Source organism: Equus asinus, unplaced genomic scaffold, assembly GCF_041296235.1.
Source record: "Equus asinus isolate D_3611 breed Donkey unplaced genomic scaffold, EquAss-T2T_v2 contig_800, whole genome shotgun sequence".
In the NCBI taxonomy this organism is placed as follows: domain Eukaryota; kingdom Metazoa; phylum Chordata; class Mammalia; order Perissodactyla; family Equidae; genus Equus; species Equus asinus.
Genome location: NW_027225517.1, coordinates 1,005,038 through 1,020,005, shown reverse-complemented (window position 1 = coordinate 1,020,005; position 14,968 = coordinate 1,005,038). Strand labels below are relative to the sequence as shown.

The window sequence follows — 14,968 nt, the reverse complement described above, 5'->3', positions numbered from 1 at the left end:
ATAGGAGCTGAGGGAAAATGAATAGAGCTCCCGTGTAGCAGTCCATTCCATTTTTTTCTAGGCAGACGGTTTGCTTTTTATTCTATTAAGATACGTAATCAGAAGCATCAGAAAGACTGAAAAATGGATTTGCTCCTGTTTTCCACAAAACTGCTCTCATGAAGAAGGGATAAAGGCAGACAAAGGTTGTGGTGGTACTATTTATTCACCAAGTATTAAATTGTGATATGTTTACTGAGCACCTCCATGTTCTAGACCCTCTGGTTTCAGAGATGCTAAAAGCAATGAATTCTATTTTCCCCCTTGTCTCAGTCCCAATGTCATTTTGGAAACCTTGTCTCACCATAGATCTATGGATAGTCTCACTTGGTTATATTGCACACCTCTAACTTAAAATGTCTAAAATCGATATTATCATTTTCAAGAACTAAGTACTTCCTTTTTGTAGCAGGCACTATCATTCTCCTTGAATTATCTATGACCCTCTCCCTTATGCCCTCTTCCTTCTTTTGGTCTTTTGTAACCCATCTTGAATAAATAACTTTTGCATTTCTTTCATAATTTGCAATGATTTTTTGCAATAGTTTACTTCTAGAACTTTGCAGTCTCTGTCCTGATATTCAAAATCTTGCACAATTCTTTCTCTTTGTGTGTAGATTGGATTTAGTGACTTGCTTCTTTAGAAGAGAATGTAGAAAAAGTGATAAGATGTAACTTCCAAGATGAGGCTGTAAAAGACTATGGCTTTTATCCTCTTGACACACTCTCTTTTTCTTTGATTGTTACCTTTCAAGAAGTAGGCTGCCATGTTGGAGAGACTCACAAGTCTAGGACTTGAGGCAGGCCTCCAGCCAACAGCTGGTAAGGGGCTGAGACTTCAGACCGACAGCTCTTGATTCTGACCAACAATCATGTGAGTGAGCCTGGAAGTGGGTCTTTCACCAGTTGAACCTTCAGATGAGACTGCAGCTCCCAGCTGACACCTTGACTATAGGTTTGTGAGAGACTATCAAGCAGAAGACCTAGCTAAGATTTGCCTGATTCCCATCCCACACAAACTGTGACTTGAGAAATGTGTGTCATTTTAAGCCACTATGATTTGGCTTCATCTGTAATGCAGCAATATGTTACTAATACAGTACTAAATTAATAGTTTACTTTATTGAATAAGAGCAATGTGGATGACATTCCATTTTAGACTTGAAAGACCAGATATGCAACAACAATAAGAACAAGAAAACTCTTCAGATCCTTCCAGGGTAGTGTCTTGTGACTGGAGCTTCATGGATGCCTAAATATAGTTCCTGTTTTGCTGACTAACCTAGAATGTTAGAAATTAAGCTTCAACAACCAAAACCTTCTTTGAATTTCTCAAATAAGTCCAGAATGGCAGGATCACTCCTAAACAAGTCAGTTTGTGTATTTATATACATTGATTTGCTTATGAAAAATATTGTAAAAGTTTAAAACCAAACAACCTTTCATAGAAAAAAATCAGGGATGGTAGGACCAAGTATATGGGACATTTCTAGGATAAACTATAATCAGTTTAATATCTAATAGTTCTCTAAGAAAAAGCTCTACGTAGAGAAAAATATAGATTAATCCAAATAATTATTTGGTGCCACATTGAAAGAGAAGTAAATTTAATGGTGCCCTGAATTCCATTGCTTTTCATCACTGTGTGTGATCAAGTTGTTTTGCATGTGTAAACAGTCCAAGGCAGCTTCCTGGGCAGCTTTTGCTGGGTTTCTGTCATTTGCACGGTCCTACACTTGGGAACATAAACTCTGATTGTATTGATCTTTGGTTACTTAAAATTTTCCCAGTCACAAAGGTTTGCTCAAGGTCAATTCAACAAAGCAATAAGAAAAAGGCATACTTGTGAAAAGTAGGTACGATCTGAAGAACAGTAATGCCAGAGGAAACATTCAGTGAGGGAGTAAGTGGTCATGTGGTCTGCAGATGGATGCAGCTAAAGACAAATGTACATCTTTATTTAGTTTTATGCTTGAGCAAGTATGCCTAATATTAGAAAATAATTCAGGAAATGTTTTATTGATGGGCATAAAATAGAACACACGAAGAAACAATCAACAAAGAAGATGACACTCATCTCTACAGGAGCATCTGCATGATTAAATGTTTATTTACAACTTGCCTGTAGAAAGTATGAGGATAAGTGAGGGTTGTCTCCTTGACCAATCTTCTTTGAACACTCTCTTGCAGTGTTCTATGTTTTGGAGCCTGTCCTTCTAGTCTATTGTCATCCTAGTTCCTAGGCTTACCTTGATCAACTTTCTCTTCTTTTCAATTACATTTCCTTTCTCCATATCTCTCTCATTTCACTTTGGTTCTCTGTGAATTCCAAGGGGCCAGTAGTACTTCCAGCAAACAGTTTTATGTATTAAGTGAATCCTTTTAGAGACTCTCAGTCCTTGTCATCTATTCCCATTGTGATTTCCTAGTAATGAGTCATATCTGTGGAAAAGACCAGCAGAGTTCATAGTTTTTCATGTTCTCCTCTTTTTTCTGGGGACACAGCAGGATTACATTCTCCAGACTCCCTTGCAGTTAATTGGGGCCATATGACTAAGAGATGGCCAGTGAAATGTGGTCGAAAGTGATACACATTACTTTCAGGACTGGCCCATAATCACTCTGCCCCCTTTCTCCCCATAGTTCTTAATCTTCTCTCCCTTTCTCCATTTGCTGGATGAATGGAAAGGATTCTGGGGATCTAGAGACAGGTAGAGGCTAAGACAGAAGAAACAGAAGTCTGCTTCTCTGACTACATGGAACAGCTGTTTCTGAAGACCAGCGAACATTTTTGTCCCCGTGTTGATGTGTCCAATTAATACATGAATGCCAGCTTCTATGGCTTAAGCTCTATAATGGGAGACACTGTGCAGTAAAGTCAATAGATCCCATCAAAATACCAGCTGGATTGTTATATAAACCTTCTCCTAGAACCATTCTCATTTCACAGAGACTAGCAAATTCTGATTCACTGAGTAAACCTGCATGATTTTCATTACTCTTTCTTTTCCTTCTAATGGAGTGAGTGGGAAGTGCAAAAAAGTTGTGAGGTCTCTATGTGAGAAACAACAAGCACCACAAAAAGGAAATGTTAATTATGTGATGTGATGGAGGTGGTAGCTAATGCTGTGGTGGTAATCATATTACAATATGTGTGTTTATCAAATCAGCATGTTGTACAGCTTCAGTTTCACAATGTTACATGTCAATTATGCCTCCACAAAGCTGGAAAAAAACCCAAAATGAAAAAACAGAAACAATGAGAAATTTTGGCCTGTCCATTCTGTGATTGGTAAAATTCTGCTACATAATGGGGAGTCAGTTGTTTCCCATGAGAGTGCTTAGCATCTATCTTTGCTTAAGCATTTCATAAATCCATGTGAGCTGTCACAACATCTACCCATCAGTGTTATTTCTTTATGAATACTCCCACCTATAGCACTACTTCCTTCTGACCAGGAGGTAATCATGGCTTTGGAATGATTTGGGAATCTTCTCTCCATGGAGGAAATCATGGATTTGCGTTGCTCAGGGGATCACAGAAGGAGCTCTTCTTTCTGAACTTTCCTTTTGAATGTCAAATACTGGTTTTGACTCCATGAGTGTAGTATTTCATGGCTCCAATGAGCTGACTGTTGCATAATGTGGCACACTTTTAGACTATTCTCTCCCTCTGCACATAGTGATTCCTTAGATTGCCCCTCTCTGCCTTTTTCCCTTGAAAAGATCTACTCATGCTCAAGTGTCTTCTGAAGTTCTCAAGTAAAGTGCCTACAATGTTTCCACAGCACCTTGTTCATATCTTCATTAAAGCATCTTGGAGTATGCATGTAGGTCAGTGACTATCTTTAATCGTCCTGAAGAAGTCTGAATCCTACCACTGTCAGGCACATAACATGTGTCCTGTCAATATATGTGGGGTGAATAATTGAAAGTGGGTAGTGGAAGACATGAATGGGTCTCACCTTAAATAGCATCACCCATAGGTCCCCAGCACATACTGTAGGACAGGCCTCTCTTAAGACTCCATGGTATCCATAGATTCTCATTTGTTTTTTGCATTAAGTTGATCTCTTTCCATTTTGAGAAAGTGATATTTAAAATCTATCTTTAAATTTAAGTGTTATCTCATCCTCATAGAATTTGGGTTATTTCTTAATACCTTGTTGTTTCTTTAGTTTCCTCATGGCTGACTTCATTTCCTGATTTCTCAAGGTGAAGATCATAGGATTGAGCAAAGGAGAGGTGACAGTGAAGGTGACTGAAATGGCAGTGCCTGGGGGGAGGGCAGTGAAGGTCCAGGTATAAACATAGGTGCAGGGCACCAGGTTTAGTGTCACCACAGTGATGTGTGTGGTACAGGTGTATTGACTTTTCTCCTGCCCTCTCAAGAATGAGATCTCAGCATCCTCAGGATTACTGTGTAGTATATGAGGAGAAAGAAGAATATATAACAGCTGAGTAATCCATTATTGGAAATCATCAGGAGCTCCAGAGTGAGGGTGTCAGTGAAGGCTAGTTTGAGTGCTCCGGGGACATCACAGTAGAATGGATCAAGAACACTGGGTCCCCAGAAGGGGAGGCGAAGTAATAAAGAAATCTGGACGATGGAGTGGACAAAGACCCCCACCCAGGAGGCCTCAACTAGGCTAGTGCATCGTTGCCTACTCCTTATAGTCATATGATGGAGGGTATTGAGATGGTAACGAAATGGTATAGCAATACAATGCCAACACAGAGAGAGAAAAAAACATCTGCACCTCCCAGATGGTAGAAGAACGTTTGAGCTATGCAGCCCTTGAAGGAGATGTTTTTTATCTGTTATTCTTTATTTTTTAATTGAATTCATAATAGTTTACATCAATGTGAGATTTCAGTTGTACAATATTTCTTGACTGACACCACATAAGTGCTCCCCTTCACCCTCTGTGCCCACCCTCCACCTCCCTTCCTCTGGTAACAACTGAACTATTTTCTTTGTCCATCTGCTTGTTTATATTCCACATATGAGTGAAATCATCTGGTATTTGTCTCTCTCAGACTGGCTTATTTCACTTAGCGTAATTTCCTCCAGGTCCTTCCATGTTATTGCAAATGGGATGAATCTGTCTTTTTTATGGCTGAGTAGTATTCCATTGTATATCTCTACCACAGCTTCTTTATCTAATCATCAGTCAATGGACACTTGGATTGTTTCCACGTCTTGGCTATTGTGAAGTACTGCAATGAACACAAGGGTACATATGTTACTTTGGATTGTTGCTTTCAAGTTGTTTGGGTAGATACCAGGTAGTGGGATAACTGGGTCATATGATATTTCTATTTTTAGCTTTTTAAGGAATCTCCATACTGTTTTCCCTAGTGGCTGTACCAGTTTTCATTCCAACCAGCAGTGCATGACCATTCCAGTTTCTCCACATCCTCTCCAACATTTTTTGTCATTGGTCTTGGTAATTACAGTCACTCTGACTGGTGTAAGGTGATGTCTCATGGTAGTTTTGATTTGCATTTCCCAAATGATCAGTGATGTTGAGCACCTTTTCATGTGCCTGTTGGCCATCTGTGTATCTTCCTTTGAAAAATGTCTGTTCATATCTTCTGCCCAGTTTTTGATTGGGTTGTTTGTGGGGGTTTTTTTTTTTGAGTTATGTGGGTTCTTTATATACTTTGGATATCAACCCTTTGTCTGACAAACGATTTGCAAATATTTTCTCGCATTGGTGGGTTGTCTTTCCATTTTGTTGACGGTTTCTTTTGCTTTGTAGAAGCTTTTTAGTTTGATGTAGTCCCATTTGTTAGCTTTTTATTTTGTTTCCCTTACCTGAGTAGACATGGTATTTGAAAAGCTGTGGCTAAGACCAATGTCAAAGAATATACTGACTATATTTTCTTCTAGGATTTATATGGTTTCAGTTCTTACATTCAAATATTTAATCCCTTTGGAGTTACTTTTCAAGTATGGTTCAAGATAATGGTCTACTTTCATTCTTTTCCATGTGGCTGTCCAGTTTTCCCAACACCATTTATTGAAGAGACTCTCCCTTCTCCACTGTATGGTCTTTGGCTCCCTTGTCAAATATTGGCTGTCCATAAATGTGTAGGTTTATTTCTGGACTCCAGATTCTGTTCCATTGATCTTTGTGTCAGTTTTTGTGCCAGTACCATGCTGTTTTGGTTATTATGGCTTTGTAGTATATTTTGAAATCAGGAAGTGTGATACCTCCAGCTTTGTTCTTTTTTCTCGGGAATACTTTGGCTGTTTGAGGTCTTTTGTTGTTAAATACAAATTTTAGGATTCTTTGTTCTATTACTGTGAAAAATGTTGTTGGAACTTTGGTAGGGATTGCGTTGAATCTATAGATTGCTTTAGGAAGGATGGACATTTTAACTACCTTAAATCTTCCAATCCAAGAGCACGGAATATCTTTCCATTTCTTTGTGTCTTCTTCAATTTCTTTCAACAATGTTTTATAGTTTTGGGTGTACAGGTCTTTCAACTCTTTGATTAAGTTTATTCCTAGGTATTTTATTCTTTTTGTTGCAATTGTAAATGGGATTGTATTTTTAATTTCTTTTTATGCTACTTCATTGTTAGTGTATGCAAGCACAACTGATTTTTGTATGTTCATTTTGTATCCTGCGACTTGACTGTATTCATTTATTATTTCTAAAAGTTTTTTAGTGGATTCTTTAGGATTTTCTAGATATAAAATCATGCCTGCAAAGAGTGACAGTTTCACTTCTTTGTTTCCAATATGGATCCTTTTTATTTCTTTTTCTTGCTTGATTGCTCTGGCTAAGACTTCCAATACTATGTTAAATAAGAGTGGTAACAGTGGGCATCCTTGTCTGGTTCCTGTTCTTAGAGGGATGACTTTCAGTTTTTCACCATTAAATATGATGTTGGCTGTGGGTTTGTCATATATGGCCTTTATTATGTTGTGGTACTTTTCTTCAATGCCCATCTTATTGAGAGTTTTTATCATAAATGGATGTTGAATTTGGTCAAATGCTTTCTCTGCATTTCTATTGAAATAATCATGTGATTTTTATTCCTCATTTTGTTAATGTCTTGTATCACATTGATTGATTTGCAGGTGTTGAACCACCTTCCATCCCTGGAATGAATCCTTCTTGATCATTGTGTATGATTCTTTTAATGTATTGCTGTATTTGGTTTACGAATATTTTGTTGAGGATTTTTGCATCAATGTTCATCAGTGATATTGGCCTGTAGTTTCCTTCTTTGTGTTGTCCTTGTCTGGTTTTGCTATCAGGGTAATGTTGGTCTCATAGGATGGGTTAGGAAATGTTCCGTCTTCTTCACTTTTTCAGAATAGTTTGAGAATAATAAGTACTAAATCTTCTTTGACTGCTTGGTAGAATTATCCATAGAAGCCATCTGGTCCTGGACTTTTGTTTTTTAGGAGGTTTTTGATTACTGTTTCAATCTCTGTACTTGTTATTTGTCCATTCAGATTCTGTATTTCTTCTTGATTCAGTTTTGGGAGGTTGTATGAGTCTAGGAGTTCATCCATTTTTTCCAGGTTATCGAATTTGCAGGCATATAGTTTTTCACAGTATTATCTTATAATCCTTTGTATGTCTGCAATATCTGTTGTAATTTCTCCCTTTCATTTCTAATTTTATTTATTTGAGCTGCATCTCTTTTTTTCTTGGTGAGTCTGGCTGTTTGTCAATTTTGTTTATCTTCTCAAAGAACCAGCTCATAGTTCCATTGATCCTTTTTACTGTTTTTTAAGTCTCTATTTCATTTATTTCTATTCTTATTTTTATTATTTCTCTCCTTATGCTGACTTTGGGCTTTGTCTGTTCTTCTTTTTCTAGCTCTGTTAGATGCATTTGAAGATTGCTTATTTGAGACTTTTCTTGATTGTTGAGGTAGGCCTGTATTGCTATGAATTTCCCTCCTATGACTGCTTTTGCTGCATCCTATAATAGTTGGTGTACTGTGTTTCCATTTTCCTTTGTCTCCAGGTTTTTTAAAATTTACTCTTTGATTTCTTCAATGATCCAATGGTTGTTCAAAAGCATGTTGTTTAATCTCCACATATTTCTGACTTTCCCAGTTTTGTTCTTGTGGTTGATTTCCAGCTTCCTAGCATTGTGGTGAGAGAAGATGGTTGGGATGATTTCAATCTTCTTGAATTTATTGAGGCTTGTTTTGTTGCACAACATACGGTCTATCTTTGAGAATGTTCCATGGGCACTTGATAAGAATGTATATTTTGCTGGTTTTGGATGGGATGCTCTATATATGTCTATTAAGTTCATCTGTCCAAGTGTTTCATTGAAATCTACTATTTCCTTGTTGACTTTTGTCTGGATAATCTGTCCATTGAATTAAGTGGAGTGTTGAGGTCCCCTACTATTATTGTGTTGCTGTTAATTTCTCCCTTTATGTCTGTTAATAATTGCTTTATGTACTTTGGTACCCCATGTTAGGTGCATGTATATTAATAAGTGTTATGTCCTCTGGTGAAATGTCCCTTTTATCATTAAATACTGCCCCTCTTTGTCTCTCATTGTCTTTTTAACTTAGAGTCTGCTTTGTCTGATAAATGTATGGCAACACCTGCTTTCTTTTGTTGGCCCTTAGCTTGGAGTATTTTCTTCTATCCCTTCACACTAAGCCTATGTTTGTCTTTGTAGCTGAGGTGTGTTTCCTGGAGGCAGCATATTGGTGAGTCTTATTTTTTAATCCATCCAGCTACTCTGTGTCTTTTTATTGGAGAGTTCAGTCCATTTACATTTAGAGAGATTATTGTTATATGAGGGCTTAATGCTGCCATTTTATCTCTTGTTTTCTGGTTGTTCTATGTTCCCACTGTTTCTTTTCCTTTGTATTTCTGAGTGCTGTTTCATTTTGTTGGTTTTCTGAGAGGGATTTCTCAGTTTGTGAGTTGCGGCTGTGCACTGATCTTTTGTTTAGTAGTATTGTGAGGATTGTATGAAAGATATTGGAGATGAGATAGTCCATTTTCTTATAGCCTCTTATCTCCATTACCATAAGTAGGTTCCTTCCCTTTCCTCTCCCTTTCTGAGTAATTGCTATTACACATTGTTGTCTTTTTAATTTTGTGAGTTTGTGGTTAAGTTGAAGTGTTTATTGTTACTTTTGATCCTTTCTTTCCCTTTCTCTTTTAAGTTGTAATTGAGCCTTTGCCTACTTGTTATAGTAGAGAGCTGCAAGTTTCTGGTCATGTCTGTCTATTTATCTCCTTGCTCAGAGATTTGTAGACCTTTACCTTTTTGTTGCAAGTGTGAAGGAATCTGTAATTATTTCTTGTAGGGGAAGTCTTGCGGTGATGTACTCCCTCAGATTTTGTTTATCTGGGAAAGCTTTTATTTCTCCACCGTACCTGAAGGAAAGTTTCACTGGATAGAGTATTCTTGGCTGAAAGTTTTTGTCTTTCAGTATTTTGAATATATCATTCCATTCTCTCCTAGCTTGTAGGTTTCTGCTGAGAAATCCACTGAAAGTCTGATAGGGTTTGCTTTGTAAGTTATTTTCTTCTGCTTTGCTGCTGCTAATATTCTTTACTTATCCCAAACTTTTGCCATTTTTACTATTATATGCCTTGGAGAGGGTCTTTTAGGGTTGATAAATTTGGGCATTTGATTAACTTCATTTATCTGTAAATCTGAAACCTTCCTCATGTTTGGGAAGTTCTCAGCAATTATTTCTTTGAACAAGCTCTCTGCTCCTTTCTCTCTCTCTTTGCTGTCTGGGATACATATAGTCTTTGTGTTGTTTTTCCTAATTGAGTTGGATAGTTCTTGAAGAATTCCTCCATTCTTAAAAAATCTTAGTTCTGTCACCTCTACAGGTGGTGACCTGTAGAATTTCTACACTTTTATCCTCAAGAAGGCTAATTCTTTCCTCCATAAGATTAATTCTATTTCTTAATGATTCTAGATTATTATTTATTTCATTAGTTGTGTTTTTCACATCCAGAATTTCTGCTTGATTTTTTCTCAATCTCTTTGGTGAAGAGATTCATTTTATTGCTGAGCTCCTTGAATTGTCTTTCTGTGTTATGTTGCAAGTCATTGAGTTTCCTTATGATGGCTATTTTGAATTCTCTGTCATTTAGGTTGTATGTTTCTGTGTCTTCAGTGTTAGTTTCTTGAGAATTGTCATTTTCCTTCTGGTCTGAATTTTTGCTGCAGTTTCTCATGGTATTTGATGAACTAATCCTTTGTGGTATTCTTAGGATGCTGATTCACCCGGTTACCACTAGGGGGGAGCAGGAGCAGTATTTCTGGCCCCACCCAATCTGCTGGAAGCTGTGGGGGTATTATGGGTGCTTGCCCCAGCTTGGGATGCATTCAGGCACTGATGTGGGCTGTCCTTCTCAGGAGGGCTTCCTTGTTAGGCCAGTGCCACTCTTTGGAGCTTCAGGGGTGCTCTGAGCTCCCCCTCCCCACCAGAAAGTTATCACCAGTGGGCTCAAAGCTCCTGTGCTTATTCCTGCAGCTGCCCAGACCCATTCCTTCTTTGGGAGCACAGCTGCACTGTGAGTGTTCGCACACACCTAGAAAGTGTTTGCTCCAGCATGGAAATCTGCTGAGGTCCCTGTTTACACTCCACAATGTACGGGGCCACTGTGCTTGGTGAGCAGGGCTTCCTCTGTGGGACCTGAGCTATGGTTATTCTTTGACAGCACTGGGACACGATGGGCTCCCATTCCCTGCCAGGAAAGTGAGCGCCTGTGGGTTCAAAGGTGCCACTCTTATTCCCGCAGTAGCCCTTACCAGTTTGCTCTGTGGGAGCGCAGTTGCACTGTGAGCATTCCGTGTGCCTGGGAAGTGTTTGCCCGAGTGCGGGAATCTGTTGAGGTCCCTGTTTATTATCCACAGTCCACAGGCCACTGTGCTTGGTGGGCAGGGCTTCCTTGCTGGAACCCCAGCTATGGCTGCTCCTTTACAACACAAGGGTGTGGTGGGCTTCCTCTCTCCACTGGGAGAGTGACCACTAGTGTGGGATAAGGGTTACCACCTCCTCCTCTTACAGTTACCATGTTGCGTGTTCCCAATTTCTAAGTGTTTGCACCAGGTTGGAAAGTATTCATGTGTGTGCATAGGGCTACTGGGGGAGAGCAGCGTGTGCTCACCTATCTCTGCCACTTCCCAGGGGGCCGGTCCATCCACCCTCAGATGTATAGCTGCGAGTGTCTCTCAGGCCTCCTGTTGTGATGTGTGGGCTTCCTCCAGTGGTCATTGAATGTCTATTTAGTTGTAGTTCAAAAGAGGGTGAGAAAACAGGAACAGCTCACTCTACCATGCTGTTGATATCACTGAGCCAGGATGACTCTTTAAGTTGTCAAAACAGCACGCAAACTTATTGTCATATTTTAATTACAGAAAGCTAGAAATTCTAGGATGAAAGCTGCTTTGAATTCAATGTTCATTCCCATATTTTCTACCCCATCAGTTTCTTTCCCAATAATGAGGAGTATGGGCCATATAGGAGGAGAATATAAGAGGTCAATGAAGGGCAGCATGTGTGTTAGGCAGAACAATACAGATGATATCAAAATGACATTAGTTTTTCCCTGAGCATTTACAATTTCCAGTCATTGTATGTTTCACATATACCATCACACTTTAACCTTCACAACAAGACCATGAGATGGATATTATAAGTATCTTTGTATAGGTGAACTGTGACCTGTTAAGAGATAAAATAACTTGCTCCACATCCAACCACTGGTGGATGGCAGAGATGGGATTCAGACCCAGGTATGCACGACTCTGAAGTTAGAGCTTTCAGCTATAATGCTTTACTTTTACCAAGTTTTCCCAGACAAAAACACTAGCCAGTACTTCCTGTTCACAAAAACCAACAGGCTGAAGAATAGACTCATTAAAGTTTTATCTTCTTCAAATTTTCCTCTGTCTCTTTGGGAATTGGGAAATGGGAAGTGGGAAGAATGTTAATCCTCAATTATGAAGTCAATCTCAGATTAGCTCTGGTAAATCTGCAACAGGAAAATCAGTTCTTGAATAATGAGAATGGCTTACTCTTTGTGTAGCATCCCTGAGATTCTGCCTTTGTCTAAACTTATCACAAGAATGTGAATCTGGCACATCTAATTCTACATCACATCAGTCCTTTTAGGCCATTTTGTGAAATCTTTCAAAGCTTAGTAATTCCTGATAGGAATCCAGATGGATAACTATTATGTACCTTTGAGGTCCTCAAGGTCACAAACTCTTTTGGAGTTAAAGCAGAAAAAATGTCTTAAACTGTGATGGGAAATGTGTCCCTATATATGTGTACTTCAGATGCACTGATCACGAGATCTTTCTAGAACTGGATTGCAGTTTGGCATAGACAGGCCCAGTAATGTAAAAAGTTACATTCAAATGGTAGAAGAGCAATCAATTGGGTATCTGAAGAGTTATCTCTGTAATTAAGTTGATATGAAATCTTGAGCAAATCATTCTATTTCTAGGTTTCTATTTACTTACCTCTTGAAAAAAAGAATTGAATTCAACCATTATCTTCACTTGCCGTATTGTTGTCATCATTGACACATTGTTCCTTTGCTCTTTAAATGGAAATACATCAATCAGTTCAATCCTATAACGCTAGTTACTTCATGCTTACCAGAAGCTTGAGTTACCAGCTACCTATTAACTAGAAAAATAAATCATTACCTAGTAAGAGTATTTGGCTTATTGACAATATATTTGAGTATATAAGTATGACTCTATGTGAAGAATAATGGAAGGAGTCCTTGGTGATGAAGAGGTTGGAGACTCCTATTCTTTCACAGAAGGCTTGAGTCTTCTCTTCAGTCTCTTCATTGCTGACTCCATTTCCTGGTTCCTCAGCATGTAGATCAAGGGGTCCAGCAGAGAGGAAATGCCAGTGAACATGACAGAGATGGCCTTATCTGTGGGAGGGCCGTGAAGGGCCACTAATAGACATAGATGCAAGGCACAAAATACAGTGTTACCACAGTGATGTGTGAGGCGCAGGTGAATAAGGCTTTCCTCCTGCCCTCCCCTGCATAAGACATGAGTATCATTAGGATGACTGTGTAGGACACAAGCAGGTAGACAAATCCCAGGGTAGTGACTAAGCCATTGTTGGAAATCATCAGGAGCTCAAGTGCAAAGGTGTCTGTACAGGTGAGTTTGAGGACCTGGGGACATTGCAGTAAAAAGTGTCAAGAAGTTTGGGTCCACAGAAAAGTAGAGGCAGCAACAGGGAAATCTGCATGATGGAATGTATAAAACTCTTCATCCAGGATGCCACAATGAGGGCAGTGCATCACCCCCTACTCATGGTGGTCATATAGTGCAGGAGATGGGAGATGGCTATCTGGTGGTCAAACACCATCACTGACAAAGAAAAAATGTCTGTTCCACTGAGGAGGTGGAAGAAAAACAACTGTGTCATGCTGTGTGTATAGGATATGGTCTTTATGTTTGATAGCTGATTTACTAGGACCTTTAGAGCAGTGATGGAGGTGAAGAAGATGTAAAGAATGGTTAGATTGTGGAGAAGGAAATACATGGGGGTATGAAGGAAGGACTCACAAGTCACAGTAGCTGTGTTGAGGAAGTTTCCCAGCAAAGTTGTATGATACACAAAACATAAAAAGAGAAATCATACCAAGCTCAGGTCTTTGGACTAAGTCCTAGAAATATATATTTTTTAACCCAGAGCCATTTCCCAACTCCATTGAATCACATTTCTTCTTTATGTAGCTTGGAAAAAAATTAAAAGGGTTATTTCAGAAAGGGTTTACACTCCCTTAATATATTCAGGTTTATAGAGTCAGGTGTTAGGTCTGAATACTGGCAAGGTGTTATCAGCACATGAAGAGTTGTTCCGAGATTATAGTTGATGTGTCCAAAATGACATCCTCTACACGAGCATGCATTTAATCATTATTTCTTCTGTAAATTATAAGTATTTTAGAAAATGCATAAAAATAGTTTTCTCAGCATATACGTTCTAAGTATCCAAGATGAACAAGTGGATGTTAAATATTCAGAGATGGACTATTGTGGAAGGAGGGATATAAAAATGGATGCAGTTTGGTGTGTGGATAAGAAAGTGCCTATTTGGTATGACTGGGGTTCTTTGAGGTTCCACAAGAGCGTCGGGTTTTTTTCCAGACTGAAATCTCCATTTAAATAGTTTAAAAGCTCCTATTTGCAAAATGGTTGTCTTTAGACTGAATTCAACAGAAGCACTCTTCCCTTTTTAAAACTCAGATGTAATGCTGTGAAAAATTAGAAAATTTTAAAGCCCTAAGAATTCTTCTCTGTTGCTCTATTCTTCCTTAAGGGGATTACTTTGTTTCTGTCTTTACCTTAAACTACTTTAGGTATCAAACCACCCGGGTGTTGAAGAGCTTTTCAGCTATGAAAAGAAAAGTGATAACTTAGAGCTTCTCTTCTGTTCATTATTCAAATTTATTTTTAAAAGTTATTTTTTTATTGTGCTATCATTGACATTCAATAGACTCAAGTATTTGACGTATACACTTTGATATGTTTTGATATAAGCGTATACCCATGACATCGTCACTATATTTAAGATAGTTAACATTTGTGTCATCCCAAAAGTGTCCTTGTGGCCCTTTGTAATATGTCCACTCTTCCCATCCTTCTACAGGCAACCACTGATCTTCTTTCTATCACTATCCATTCATTTGCATTTTCTACAAATGGAATCCTACAATGTGTTCTCCTTTTTTGTCTGGCTTGTTTCACTCATAGAATTCATCCATACTTTGGGGTCTACCAATATTTTGTTCTTTTTTATTGTATGGGTGTGCCACATTTTGTTATTCTTTCACATGCTGATGGACATTTGGGGTTGTTTTTGGTTTTTGACTATTACATGTAAAGCTGCTATGAATATTCATATACAGGTCTTCGT

The 14,968-nt window shown here is 38.5% G+C and overlaps 1 pseudogene; it reads right to left on the bottom strand.

The window, feature by feature from the left end:
• Positions 1–12,831: 12,831 nt before the first annotated feature.
• LOC139044309 (olfactory receptor 4D11-like) lies at positions 12,832–14,603 on the bottom strand (annotated as a pseudogene).
• Between the last annotated feature and the right edge of the window lie 365 nt (positions 14,604–14,968).